The sequence below is a fragment of the Melanotaenia boesemani genome, chromosome 12 (assembly GCF_017639745.1).
Source record: "Melanotaenia boesemani isolate fMelBoe1 chromosome 12, fMelBoe1.pri, whole genome shotgun sequence".
NCBI lineage: Eukaryota > Metazoa > Chordata > Actinopteri > Atheriniformes > Melanotaeniidae > Melanotaenia > Melanotaenia boesemani.
Window position 1 is genome coordinate 27,608,574 of NC_055693.1, and position 14,510 is coordinate 27,623,083.

General features: G+C 39.3%; 1 protein-coding gene across 2 annotated transcripts in view; it reads left to right on the forward strand.

The window, feature by feature from the left end:
* adarb1b (adenosine deaminase RNA specific B1b) overlaps nucleotides 1-14,510 on the forward strand; it is a 157,432-nt gene that overhangs the window by 88,232 nt on the left and 54,690 nt on the right. Inside the window, exon 3 of one of the 2 annotated variants that reach the window (XM_042000999.1) lies at nucleotides 5,257-5,292. The exons of the other annotated variant lie outside the window; for it this stretch is intronic. The gene's annotated coding sequence lies outside the window, so the exon portion shown is untranslated. The remainder of the gene's footprint in view (nucleotides 1-5,256; nucleotides 5,293-14,510) is intronic. 2 annotated transcript variants of the gene reach the window in all.

A 14,510-nucleotide genomic window follows, 5' to 3' on the forward strand; every position in this document is an offset into this window, starting at 1 on the left:
ATTTTAATCCACTGGCTGAGAAAAAGGTTAATTTATCTATTAATTTTTTTTTTTAGCCTGTTAGCTTGATGGCTTCTGACTTGTAGCCAGTGGTTTTAATGATCCTTCTTGATGACAGCTAATTAATATGGAACACTAAGGGGGTAAGCAGCATACCATGTGACATTTATTTTTCCATATGACAAATTGGGAGCTACATTACTACTTAATTGATAATTTTGTGGTGGTTAAAAATAAATTAGGAGGTAAAAAATCTCCAAAGCATAGCATGATTCAATCTTTCAGTTCATTAAAACAGCTCTATATCCCTAAAATTGGCTTTTAAATTCAAAGAAGGGCTTTACAAACCCTTGGTGGGGAAGAAAAGGCTCCATTTTTAGAGCTTTGTGTGTTTTTAGTTGACTGTGAGTATGTCTATGAACTACCAGATGGCCTCACCACAGTAGCCTGGATTTCATCCCTGCAAAACTGTTTAAGAGGTTGTTTTTGTCAAGGATAGTGTTTCACTGTCAAACCACGGCAAAGGCCACCAGGAGTTTAGCTGTTATTTAAGTCTGGTAGGCCTTTAAATTCAGCGAGGATAACCACAGAGTATTGGCAGCATCGCAGCAGCCTCTTTCCTCGCGTCCATTCAGAATGTTAAAAACTGCCAGGATGGAGAGCGTAGAGAAACATCACGTGCTGAGATTATTCCAGCCTGTCTGCAGCTTTTACTCAGAATATAAATTAAAATTGTAAAGGAAGTGGCTGACTGGTCTTCATCTCTGAAAACAAAGTCGAAGAAAGACCTGTAACCCAGACAAGGCAGTCACAATGAAACTTGGCCAGCTGTGGTTGTGATTGGCTTGTACAGAAGCATGAATGAATTTGCGTCTGGAGTGTATTTACGCTCAATATCTCTGTTTTTTCATGCTGTCTTCTCTGCCCCACGAGTCTTATCCTAAAACCGTTGGCCGACTCATGTTTTTTTTTTTTCTTCTATTTTTTTCCTTTTCTCTGTCTCCTCTTGTTAAGCAGAAAAATAGCTGCTCAATTGGATTGAGATCTAATGACTGTAGAGGCCATTGGAGAACAGTGAACTCATTGTCATGTTCAAGAAAGCATTTGGAGATGATCTAAGCTTTGTGACATGGTGCAGTAGCATCAGAAGATGCTACACTGTGGTTGTAAAGGGATGGACATGGTCAGCAACAATTCTCAGGTAGGCTGTGGCAGTTAAACCAGGCTACGTTGGTACTAAGGGGCCCAAGTGTGCCAAGAAAATACCCCCAGTTCATTATACCACCAGTGGCAGCCTTAAACGAACAAGGCAGGATGGACCATTGATTTCAGGCTTCCACCAAGTTCTGAGCCTACCTTCTGAATGTGGAGCTGGAATGGAGACTCATCAGACCAGCAACATTTTTCCATCTTCTATTGTCCAGTGTTGGTGAGTCTGTGTGAATTGTAGCCTAGTTTTCTGCTCTTAGCTGACAGGAATGACATCTGGTGTGGTCTTCTGCTGCTGTAGCCCATCTGCTTTAAGGTTGGACATGTTGTGTGTTCAGAGATGCTATTCTGCATATCTTGGTTAGAAGAAGAGCTTATCTAACTTCCTGTTGTCTTTCCGTCATCTCCAACCAGTCTGCCCATTCTCCTCTGACCTCTGACATCAACAATGACATTTTAGTCCAGACAACTGCTGCTGACTGGATATTTTCTCTTCTTCAGACCATTCTCTGTAAACCCTAGAGATGGTTGTGTGTGAAAATCCCAGTAGACCAGCAGTTTCTGAAACACTCAGACCAGCAACCATGCCACGTTCAAAGACTCTTAAATTCCTTTTTTTTTTCCTCATTCTGATGCTCAGTTTGAACCTCAGCAAGTCATCTTGACCATGTCTACATGACTAAATGTAATGAGTTGCTGCCATGTGATTGGCTGAACAGATATCTGTGTTAACAAGAAACTGAGCAGATGTACCTGATAAAGTGGCCAGTGAGTGTATATAACTAGACTGACCCTGAACAACCCCACGCTTTAGTCGTCTTACATCTCGTCCACATTGTGTGAGACAGTTTATTTAATTCAGCTCCTCACCTCATTTTATCCTCGTCGGTTTCCACGTCTCTGGCTGGCTTCGTCTCATTTCTTTATCTTGTGCTCTCACTCTCAGGTTTTTCTCTGTATCCTCGCCTCTTTATTCTGTTATACCGCTCAAGCTTTTATGAGCCCATTTTATTCTCTCCCTTTTCGATGTTTATTCTCGTGCTACCATCTCTATCCCCAGCTGTGATGTCTAGCAGGAAGCCAGTAGAGCTTTAAAGCATTTCTGCTTTTACTTGTGCTCACTCGTGGATTTACTCTTATATTTTGGTCTTTGCATTTCTTGTGATTTTTCTTTGATCATGTTAAAAGTTAATATGTAAAAACTGAAATAAGACATTTGTAAAAACCCTTGAATCATAAAACAATGTCAGTTTTTAAGAGTTCAAGTCTCCAGGTGGTAAAGATGTGCCGTCCATCTTTACTGTTAGTGTTTATTTATTTACGTAATAAGTCATGTTGAAATGAGTCCAGTCCAAAGTAAAATATTGCACAACTTGGGTATTAAAATTCATATTGGATTTTAGAAATTCAAAGGAAAGAAACCAAAAAACAAACCACTTCTGAGTAAGTTTAATGTTGAATTTCTGTCTTTTGTGCCCTGGAAACAGCAGACTGCTACACTGGCACGATCAGGCCATAATGAGCTTTAATTATGTAACCCAAAGTAACCGTAGGCAATGTAATGATGGGAAAGTCTGCTTTTTCTCCTTGTAAGTATGAGACTTTTCCACTCAGCAACAGCTGACCTTTTTACATTGTTTCCTGCACTGTAAGATAACTGAGGACAAAGTTCAGATGGTTTCACTAGTTTATTTCCACTGGCTTTGTGGTTCTGGATTGATTTGCATGTTTTTTTTTTTTTGTCTTGATGTTGTCCAGGTGATGAACTGCCAACCTGCATAGGGTTTACCCCAACTTCATCCTTCCCTTAACCCCGAATAGATTAAATTGATATAGAAAATGAATGAATGCATATTAATCTGTGGACAGCTGGTATGATTAGGACTCAACCAAATTAGTAAAAATTAAATACATTTTTATAATACTTTACAAGTTGTTGAAGAACAACAAAAAGAAGGTTTTCATGTACTGATATAAATATATTTTATACACTGTTGGATGCTTTACACAATTATTTGATTAAATGAATTTAATTTTCTCCTTGAACAAATTGTAAATATCATAACATCTGCCTGATTTTCACCTCATAATTAACCGTTTTACTGCTTTGTTATTTTCATACACTAGTGAAGATTAAACTCAGAAACGCGTTAAAGGGAGAATCATTTCAAAGGCTGTTTTTTTTTTTTTTTTATGGATGAAAATACTAGAAATGCAAGTAAGGAAAAGCCTGATATCAGATGTCCTTCAGACCTGGGGAAGATTTTAAAAAAGAAAAGACAGCGTGAGTCATTTACAGAGTTTCAAGCTAACATAGAGCGATCTGGAGATCTCATTAGTTCAACACAAAGCACCGTAATCAAGTAAAGCTCCATGAGTGTCTGCACAGAAGGAAACACCAACATTTAATAGAAAAGCTTCATTCTCTCTGGATTTGTGGACAGATTAAAGGAATGATGAAATCAGATTACAAAAACAATTTTTTACCTTAAAAAATACTTAAAAAGGAAAAAAAGACAAGCAAACAAAAATTTGACAAGAAGATTGAAGGTTTAAACCCTTTGAACTCTTTGCCTATTTATTTGGCCTGTGCTCAAAAAAAGACTTTCAGGATGAAAATGAACCTCTTTAGAATGATGAAAATCTAAATCCTGGTCCTCGAGGGCCGCTGTCAGATCAATGGGTGATTAGCAGAACTGTGCAGGTCCTCAGACATGGAGCCTGAGTCAAGTCTGTTGCAGCAGATACCGGCCCACAAGGACCAGGATTGAGGATACCTGTGATAGTCCTCTATATACACTACCGTTCAAAAGTTTGGGGTCACTTCCCTATTGAATCCCATTGCAAAGTGACCCCAAACTTTTGAACGGTAGTGTAAATATTATACCTGCAAAGATCAACTCTGATAAAGAGAGGCCGAACAGAAGTAGAGGCTTTAGTTCAAACAGTTCAGGCGAGGTCTCTAAAATCATCAGGTTGGCACCATCTGTTTTAAAAGTCCTTCAACTGGGGGGACATCAGATATTAAAAGGTTAAGGTAGTCCAGACCTGAATCTAATTGATAACCTTTAAAAAGCTGAAATAGCTTGTTTAGTTGTAAATATAGAATGACAGAAACTACTGGCATCCGCCTGCAAGGAGCTTACATTTACATATACAGAGGCTCCACTTTTAGATGCTCCTGGACCTTCAGATAATCAAGACTCAGGAGGTCTCTATGGACCTGGTTTACCTTGAGTTGCATTCTCTTGTATCTCAGAGCTGTACTTACATGCTGTATTGTATGTGCATGTGGTCTAAACTGGTTACTGAACAGTTACATCACAGCTAGTTCGCTCATGACAGGAAGAGTTCCTGCTCTGACGTAGAAGCTGGAAAAAAACTTACAAACTGCTTCTGGTAGTTAGAAGAACGTAAAAATGTCCACTTTTACGAGTAGACACTAATGAAAAAACTAGTGTAATTTGTAAAGTCTGATTAAATCAGTTTAAACCGAATGTGTGAATTTGTATTTTTTTTCTGTTATTCTCAATTATAAATCAGGAATGCTACTAATTCTGGCCAAGAGATTAAATCCAGACAACCATAAAGATAAATGGGCCTTCAAACTTTTATACTGTATACTTTCTGCACTTTTTGGGTCAAAACAACAATATACAACAGCCCTCAGAAATCAGAAGATTTTTCTTTATCAGGATGTTGTTATTGTCAAATAAGATATTGCCAGAAAAGCCTCATCATAGGACAAAGTTTGAATGGAAACTTTAAGCTAAATGCATCAATTCAGTCACGTTCCACTGGCTTAAACAATAGCTGTTGCCAAGCAGATACACCTTTTTTTCATTGGAAGACTTGCACATATCAGCTGATGTCTACACGTGGCAAAACCAGAGTATAAGTTTCCAGCCTGAGCACTTTCTGTTATTCATTTTGTTGCAACATGATGTAAAACGGTTAAACTGGATGCTCCAGGTATGCAACTTCTCACACAGCCAAAGCTTCTGCAGTTTAGTTACCTGGAATATTCTCTGTCTTTCTTTCCACCAGGTTTTTCCAGTCACAGTCATTTCTGAAGAGTCAAAGGTGGGTTTTTTTTCTTTCTTAACTTTTTCCATTCCTTTCCCCTACATCTTCCTCTCTACACTCAACACAACCATAGAGGCTTAGTATAAGTTTTATTTATACGTTGTGTCAGTACACTTATAATATATTTTAACTCTGACCATAGCTCAGTTCCACTCAACATTTGAAACATCAATGAGCCACATATGGTGCGATATTTAATCTTCTTGGTATCAATGCTAATGCAATTGCAGCTCATCACCACTAGAGGGAGGCAGAGTACTTCTGTAACTGCTGCTGAGCATTCAGGCTGTTCAGGAAATGAAGGAAAATAAATCTTTAAAATAGAGTGAGAGGAGAAAAAGTTCAAATTGATTGAATTTTTTTTTTTCCATACAGGCGGTCTGAATATTATCTGTGCCGATTAACAGTGTGTGAGTTCGTGGGAATGAGGAAGCTCTGGTGTTATATTTAGTGCACACAATCAGCATATTTGATGTGAGATCTTTACCACTGTCGTTTCACTCAAACACTGATGAACAGACAAGCAGGCAGAGATTTGGGATTTTATTCTCTGTTATTTGTCAATCTGAAAACACAAGTCTCTCTCCCAGCTAGACCCCTCCTCCTTTTTCCCACCCTGCCCCATCGCTTCCCGTCTCTGACTCCTGATAGGGCAGACATGGAGTCAACAGAGGAGAGAAGCAGCTAGCGGAGGAGGAGGAGGAAAGAGAGGGAGTTTGGATACGTGTGTAGGAATAGAAACAAAGAAACGCTGCAGGTGCATGGAGATGAGCGCTCCCCGTAGCATGACAACACAGGTGTGGCGGTTCTGAGAAGTGGAAGCCAGGCAGACTGTGTGAAGTTCTATCTGGTCCTGGTTAGTTAAAAGCTGAGTTGGATTTCTAGAGCTGTATAGTTGACTTTTTAAATTGTTGAAGCGGATCAAAGCATGGCCCTTTTTACCAATGATGCGCAGAGCCTGGGCTCCTATTACTGCCTGATACGACGCAAGTTCAAGAGGAGGCGGAAGAAACGCTCCGAACGCAAAGGTAATCCGCAGAGTTCGAAGTTGGATGTGAGTGATGCTGAGCAGGCTTGTTGCAGACGAGGTAGGGAAAAAGTCGAGCACAGACTGACTTTCACTGCTTCAACTTTCAGGTTGTCAACAGCATCAGCAGATCGCTGTCAGTTCTCTGCTGGTTGACTGCTGGTCTGTGGGGTTAATAACCCTGTGGAGATTCTGATTCATTTTGAAAAAAATTAGTCCAAAACTTTCTATGAAAATGTTGCTGGGTAAAAGTTTTATCTATTATGTTTACCTAAACAACAGCTGCTGCTAATATCATTACACTAATCTAATTTAAATGTGAAATTTCAGGTGTTTCACATTTTGGATAGTTATTGTCTATTTTATATAAAAATTATAATTACATAAATTGTTCAATTATTTGTATGTTAGCAAAGATGACTTCTGTATTACTTCACAAACCAGTCTTTTAGGTACTGAACTTGTATTTCACACATAACTGAAGACTTGAACCTGTAAAGTTGATTGAAATGACTAAATAAGCTTACTCAGTGACACACTTGGTTTGTGTTTCCTAATTAACGCACCTGCTCCTTGTCGAGTCTTTGGCTCTTTCTGTATATATACTCCTTGGTTTCTTTTGCTCCTTTCTAGATCCTTGTCAATTCTGTCCCAATTCAATAATGTTTATCCTCAGTTTTCTTTCACTCCTTCAGGGTCTGTTATCAGTTGTGATCTCGGATTTTTGTTAATCTTTTATCTAAATAAATCCAAGCTCCTAGTCCACCTGCCTCATAATACTGCTTTTGGATCCTACCTCCATATCTCTCATCCCTGCCTAATGACAATAACAGGTCTTTATAAACAGACCTTAATCTTGTGTTTTGTAGAATATTTTATATAAGCCCAGGATACCAGTAATTCTGGTCTAAGAAATAATGGGCAGAAAATTCTATTTTTTTTTTAAATCTAGGGTCTTTATTTGTCCTTTATATAAAAAAAAAATAAAACAAAACTAAAAAAAAGTGTGAAGTTAGAATTATTGTAGTTCAAAAATCAACCACCAGGGGGCAGAAGAGAAGTATCAGATTACAGCAGGATTTTGGGCAAAGTTTTACCATAAAGTAATGGAATAGGTCTCAGAAACGGTATGTATCAAATATGATTAAAAGGTTAAAACAAATATTTTTTGGTTAATCTATCTTTTTCTGAATTAGTCTTTATCAATCATATAATTATAAAAGGGCTCTAATTGGACACTGATATCAGTGTTGTACCAACTGGAGTAACTCGATCACATAAATCATTTTAGTTTCATTCTGTTTGTTTGCAAATCCACTCTGCTTTATTTGTTTAGCACCAGTTCAAGGCACTTTTTAAAGAGACAGTCCAATCCACTTAGAATTCAACCCAATTCATTGTAATCCAGTTATAATTAAATTAAAACAAATTCATTGAATGATCCACTTTAGTCCAATTTCTAATAATTGTGCTCATATAATCTCAATTCACCAAACATAATTGGCTATCTTAGGAAACACTAGTTTAAACTAGTGTTTGAATATTTATATAATGTTTACATTTAATGTCTATTCATATCAGTTTTTCTCCCCATAAACTCTTATTCCTCTTAATTTGGATGTTGCTGGTTATCTCTTCACCACACGTTTGTGTTACATTTTCTTCTACAAAGTTTGGAAATCAATGTTTCAGTCTGGCTTTCTGCTGCCTTAAACAATTCTCCTCATAGAGAGGAATTCAGCTTATTAACTGAACACTGGTGTCTGATCTGTTGTTGGTATCGATTGATAGCCGAAGCCCAGGCCCTGCATCAATATCATAACAGATCAAGCCGGATCTGTTCTTCCCAAGACAGCTCCGTGGATGTTTACACTACTTGCATTTCATAGAAATGTATTTTTCTTTCCTTCCTTATTTTTTTATTTATTTATTTTTTCATAATTTATATGTTTTTAAAGAACAGAAATGGCTTCTTCCTGTCCTTCTTCCTTTCTGAGTGAGACAGGTGGTATTTCTGCATAACTGGAGTGGAGTGACGAGAGCCCCTCAGAGGTCTAAGCTTTTCTCCCCAGAATCTGCTGCTCTGCTCTGGGGATTAGCCAAACAGCAAAGGTAGTAATTACTTAGGTGGCCACAGCTCACTGGCAGCATTAGCCATGTCTCAGCCACTTGCTTTGACATCCAACCCCCTCCATACCAGCCCCACTCCACCCCCGCCATTGAGCCCATTCATCCAAGTAAATCCACCACTGCTGATGTTGCGGTTTTAGCAAGAGGGAGAGTGACTGCGTCCATCAGTATTACACAGCTCTGTTTCCCGCCTTTTCTCCCCCCTCCTTATCGCCATTGAAAAGAAGGTGGCACTTATTTCCCCCTATAATGAGAGAAGCGATGACTAAGCAGGTCTTTGGCCCAGCGTCGCTCTGCTTGCTCCCTCAGTCAGCTTTAATGCCCCACATCCGAAGCCTCCTGATAAGTTGCTTAGCACTTCAGTTTCAGTGCTTGAAGGGTTAGCAGCTAATGCTAGTGGGGATGATGAGGTCAAATACTTGAGACACTAAAGAGGAAGTTTCTCAGAGCAGAGAAACTTTGAGTCTGTGTCAAATTATTCTTCTGTTTCCATGACAGTGAAGGACTGCATCACTGAACAGTTCATTAAAACAAAACCTGTGTCCTCCAAAAGGACACTTCAGCCTAGGATGGCTAGGGTCAACTTTTAGAGGTGCTGTCTCTCTTAAACCACAAATACACAACCAGCTAAAACAGAATCGCATTGTGTTTCTAATTAAGGAAACGTATTTATTATCAGCATATTAGGTTTTAAGAATTTTGTGTCTTATATCTGCTGATAAATTGTAGATTTAAGCAACAAGTGAGATAATTTCTTTCCCCCCAAAATTGTCATGCATGAATCATTCATGAAGTTGCACCTGAGCTCTCTACATGAGGATCACAGTGATTTAATTTGGCCTAACGGAGGCGAACTCAGGCAGACGATTGAGCTTGGATTTCACAGGTGTTACTAATGGCAACAACAATTGACTTTGCTTAGTTCAAATGTTCCTTTAAACCATGTTTTTGTGTCATCGAGTCAACAGGACAGTGACAGGACCCTGAATCATAAACCACTAAACTGAGTTAATCCATCATTAATTTCTGTATATACACCTGGACGTTTCCTGCCCTGGTCCTGGCCAATCGATGAGCAGGATTTTCTTTTCCTTTCTTCTTGGTCAGTAGTTTTGGGGAATATCTCCCCCAGTGAGAAGGTGTTGCAACTGCATGATGATGTTCAGGTGATTTGATCCACTCGAGTAAAATGCAGTTGCAAACCACACCAAAGGAAGGCAATTTTCAGAATTCCCCACCCAGTCAAATTAAGTAACCTGGACTATCCTGGTGTCAATGCGCCCTCAGATACCTTGTGGATATGTATCCCAATGCAGAAAATGGAGCAGTACCACTGAAAACCATGGGGGCAGTGTTGTGCATTATAGCTTACATGAGACTAGCAAAAGGAACAAAAGAGAAGATGTCCTCGAGATCTACTATCCTGGAACTTTTAGATGCAACCCTTCTCCAATACGCCTGAATCAAATGGCCCAGTTCCTTCATCCACATGTCATTCAGCTCTGCAGACACCTGGTAACGAGCCATTCATTTGATTCAGGTGTGTTGGGGAAGGGTTGCATCTAAAACTTGCAGGATTGTAGATCTTGAGGACTGGACTTGGGCACCCCTGAGCGACACAGACCACCACCATCTACTGCACTGACTCTTTTATATTCACATTGGCCAAGCACTTACAATTACCATTAACTGGATGAGTTAGAATCTACATCAACGCTTCTATTTCTGAGAAGGTGCGTTATCATGATCTTTTCCAACGTCACCATATTTGCTGTTGCCTGAAACTAATGTCAGAAAACAGAAGTGACGTGAACTCAGCACTGCCCTCTAGTGGATTGCCTAAATGCAGTACCCATGAGAGTACGTTAGCATTGATGTTTGACAGTTTTTGACAAGGGTGTACCTATTTAAGTACATAAAAAGAGCATAAATAGGGCTGAAGTGTTTTGTATAGTGTTAGCTTAGCTCACCCCTCACAAATTACCTTGAACCTCCAATCTGAGATTGTTCTGAATGTTACTTTAATCACTTCATCAAATTATTTCTTTAATTTCACATAATTCAATTTAGTTGGGTCAGTTTTGTACAATTTTGGGGTAGTCAGAAAATTTTAATGTCAGAGGAGACTATGCTTTTCCAAAATGGACGAGTCAGTGTTTATTTCATACAGTGCATTTTTCTGTTAAGGACTCTAGTTTTTTTTACAGAATAAGTAAATTTTGTTATTGTTTTTATTATAAGGATATTTTTTTAAATTATGCATCTTTCTGTCATTTTAGCCTTCATAGTTATTGCATTGACAAATATTCAGTTAAATACTGCAGTTAGAATTGTATTTAACTATCCTAACCAGTTACCATGTAAATGATCATGATTTACCCTCAAGTGAATCACCATTAAGTGCACAGTGACTTTCAAAATGCTGAACTTAAGTATATCTTCCAAGTTCTTCGGCACATTTCTCATAAATGTGCCAAGCCATGACACTCGCAGACGATGCTTTCCAATGGGCCGTATATGAAATATGGAAAATGAGGAACAGAGGCCTTTTCTGCCATGCCAGCAGAATCTCTAAAATGAGCTTTTGCTACTTGAATGGGGGGCAGAGAGGGGGGATCTACTGCCTGATGCCTCCAGCCCGTTACTGTTTAGGAAGAAGATTTTAACATGCAATGAAACTCAGTGTTTCAGATCTTTTTTTTTTTTGGCTTCTAAAATAACCTTTCATCCTTTCAGCATAATTAATCTAATTCTAATCTTTCTATTATTTTCTCACTTCTTCTTATTTATCTGTACACTGTAGTCTAAAAATGACTGAAAATAATTAATAAAATATCTAAGTTGATACAAAACAGTTTCTAAATGATTTTGCCATTTTCTTTTAAAAATAATTACAATTGCTGCATGTGAACTGGAAAATAGATTGGCAGCCTCGGAAAATCACTCCGACAAACTGATTAACGATTGACACCAGCACCAAAGGAAGTCAAATAGAAAACACAGTCGCATTCATTTACCTTACCAAAAAAATAAATAAAGGAGCTGTTGATTATGAGTGGTGCCTCATTGAGCACGGCAAACACAGCAGCACTCTGTCATGATAAGAATTGAGTTGTGTCTGCCTGTCTCAATGTAATTAGCTTTGATTAGCATGCTGCTAATGACTGTGACAGGCTGTCGAAGGGGGGAAAACCATTGTGGCGGGGCTGCACAAACTGACGAGGTGTGTGTTTAGCTGGCAGAGGCACCTCACAGCCCCAGAGACGTGTGCAGGGATTTGTGCACGTGCCCTTTATCACCTCAGAGACTGACTTCATTAATGTACTTGCAAATAGAAATTAATATATGAATGGTTTTGCTCCTGCAGCTGGTTGATCTGCTGCTTTCATATCATAGGTGTTATTGCTGTTAATCTGATCTCCTCTGTCTATAAATCTCTGACATTCGTCATCTTACTGTAGGGTGGATGAAACATTCCTCCCCTCCCTCTGTTTGTTGTCACTACCTTTTTTCATCTAGCTGAGGTTCTCAACCCTGTCCCAGCTGTCCATCAATTCCACCTCATCTGCTTGACAGCAGAAAGGGCACAAGGTGTGAAATTTCAGCTCCTGGATGACCATGTCTAACACAAATCTACATGGATGTATTCACGTATTTCCACTGCATTATATTTTAAGACCTCCCTGCCCCCCATCCATACCCACAGACACATTCAAGCATAGACTATGCACACATCTGTCTTTGGGATCCCAGTGCGTCCAACTTGGCCTTGAATGTGACAAACGGTGTTAGGTGTGAGCACCCTGGGCATCCAGGCGAGGAGAACAGAGGGACTGTGTGATGAGGTTACCCAAGGCTCTGTAAGAAGTTTTAAAACTCCTTTTGATGTATTTGTTGTGCTAAAATGAGATGCCTACATGGCTTATCCACAACTACACAGCTTTAATGGAGACTAAACTTTCCCATCTTACAGCATGCAATGATTTAAGCTGCCCATATCACGTAATGTTTATCGTATCAGTGCCGTCACAGTCATTCAGCACCATATCTGGTTATTGGTGCACACTTGTGAGTTTTCAGAAGTCCCCTACCTGTGTGCTCTGTTTGGCATGCTGAACATTGAGCACAGCAGTGGTGGTCCTCAGTGAGCCAACCATGCTCACATCCACACAATCACTTACTTCTAAACACACTCAAACATACAGTCTTTCCCCCACAGGCACTTTGTGCCTATGCTGTGTCATAAATCAGAGCTGTCAGATAGATTTTACACAGCTCCTAGTGAAAGGAGGAGAGGCAGTCACCCAACAACCTTGAAAAGATGGAAGGAAGAAGAGTGGGATTTTTGTTATTATCAAAGCTGAAACCTGGACAGAAGGAATCTATAAAGAAAGATCAGACACTTTTTAAGAGGAGCACGCCAGAGACAACTTCCTGATGGCATAGCCATCATGTGCTATGCACCGGCAATGATCGGTGATGCTATAAGGGGGATTTTTGGCTTTTGTTCCTTTGAGAAATGGGCATTTATTGGCTTTGTTAATGCCACATATATTGCAGGACTGAGCACCTTGTTCCTAAACCTATGAGATCAAGTTCAACGGTCGAGTATTGTTTCTATTCATACTCAAAGTGTAAGAGCTTGGACCCTTTGAGTGATGAAGACTGTCTCTTGAGTTTTATAGGGATTAACATGTCAGCTCAATTCTGTAATCATAGGTTTATAAGATTGTATTAGTTGGAAGTCAAGACTGTAGACTTTCTATACAGACTTGTATAGTCAATCATTTAGTCCCAGTGCAAAATGTATTATTATTTCATTATAGTTTGTAGTATACTGTATGTTGCAGAGAGACTTAGTCAGACAATCAATTACATCAGTGTTTCTCAGTACTGGTCCTTCAGGACCCCTGTCCTGCATATTTTAATTCTTTCCAACTCCAGCACATCTGATTCAGATTAATTGAACTGCTTGTCAAGTTCTTTGCAAGCCTGCTAATGAGCCATTCATTTGAGTAAGGTCTGTAAAAGTGGTCTCGGGGGCAGTGGTCCCCAAGGACCAGGATTGAGAAACACTAAATTACATCACAATGGTTTATACTGTGATGTGAAAAGGAATAAACACCTTTTTCAATATCAAAGTCTTACATATTGTGGAATATTTTATAGAAAATTCTCATTCTTACCTCATAGAAATAGAATTTTACATTAAAACCACAGAGGAAACTTTATTTTCATTGAGCAAAATTAAGCCACAATGAAGAAGCAATACACTCTTACTACTTCCATAGCAGAGGTGCCCAGCTCCGGTCCTTAAGGACCACAATCCTGCAGGTTTTTGATGTGTCCCTGCTCCAAAACCACCTGACTCAAGTTGATGAGTCATTGTGCAAAACTTAATAGGCTGTTTCATTTGGGTCTGGTGTGTTGAACCTGGAAACATTGGAAAACCTGCAGGACAGCAGCCCTCGAGGACCAACTTTGGGCACCCCTGTTCTATAGGAATTAAGAATATAACTAACAACTTGGTAATCCTAAAGCCCATTCACACCAGGATAGTTTGCTGGACTCAGAAACCCTGGAAAACATCACACTATCGTTTGGTTTGGTTGGGTTTTAACTTTACTAAAGCAGACCAAACCGCCCGAACGTCACACAGTTACAACTGCTCGCTAGGGGGTGATAGTCCCTGAAACACCAACTTACCAAGATGAAAAAAAAGCAGGAATAAGAAAACACAGCTCACTGATTGACCAGGAACAAATATTCCCTTTTTCATCTCACTCATTCATTGCAAGTAGTGAATGGAGCAACACCAAATTTATGCAATCTCTGGGTTTTTGTTTTTTACTGTGTTGTTCAAACCCAATGCCACAGGACTCACTTGCAAGTGAGTTGAGCACCCTGGTTTTCAAGCGGACCAATTAGCTTCTTAATTTCACACCAGAGTGCAAATGAGTGTTCACACTATTCCAGACAAACTGTACTATCCAGAGAAGTGGACCAGGGTTCATTTAAAATGGACCAAGCAGTGCCAGTGTGAATGTGCCCTTAGAGA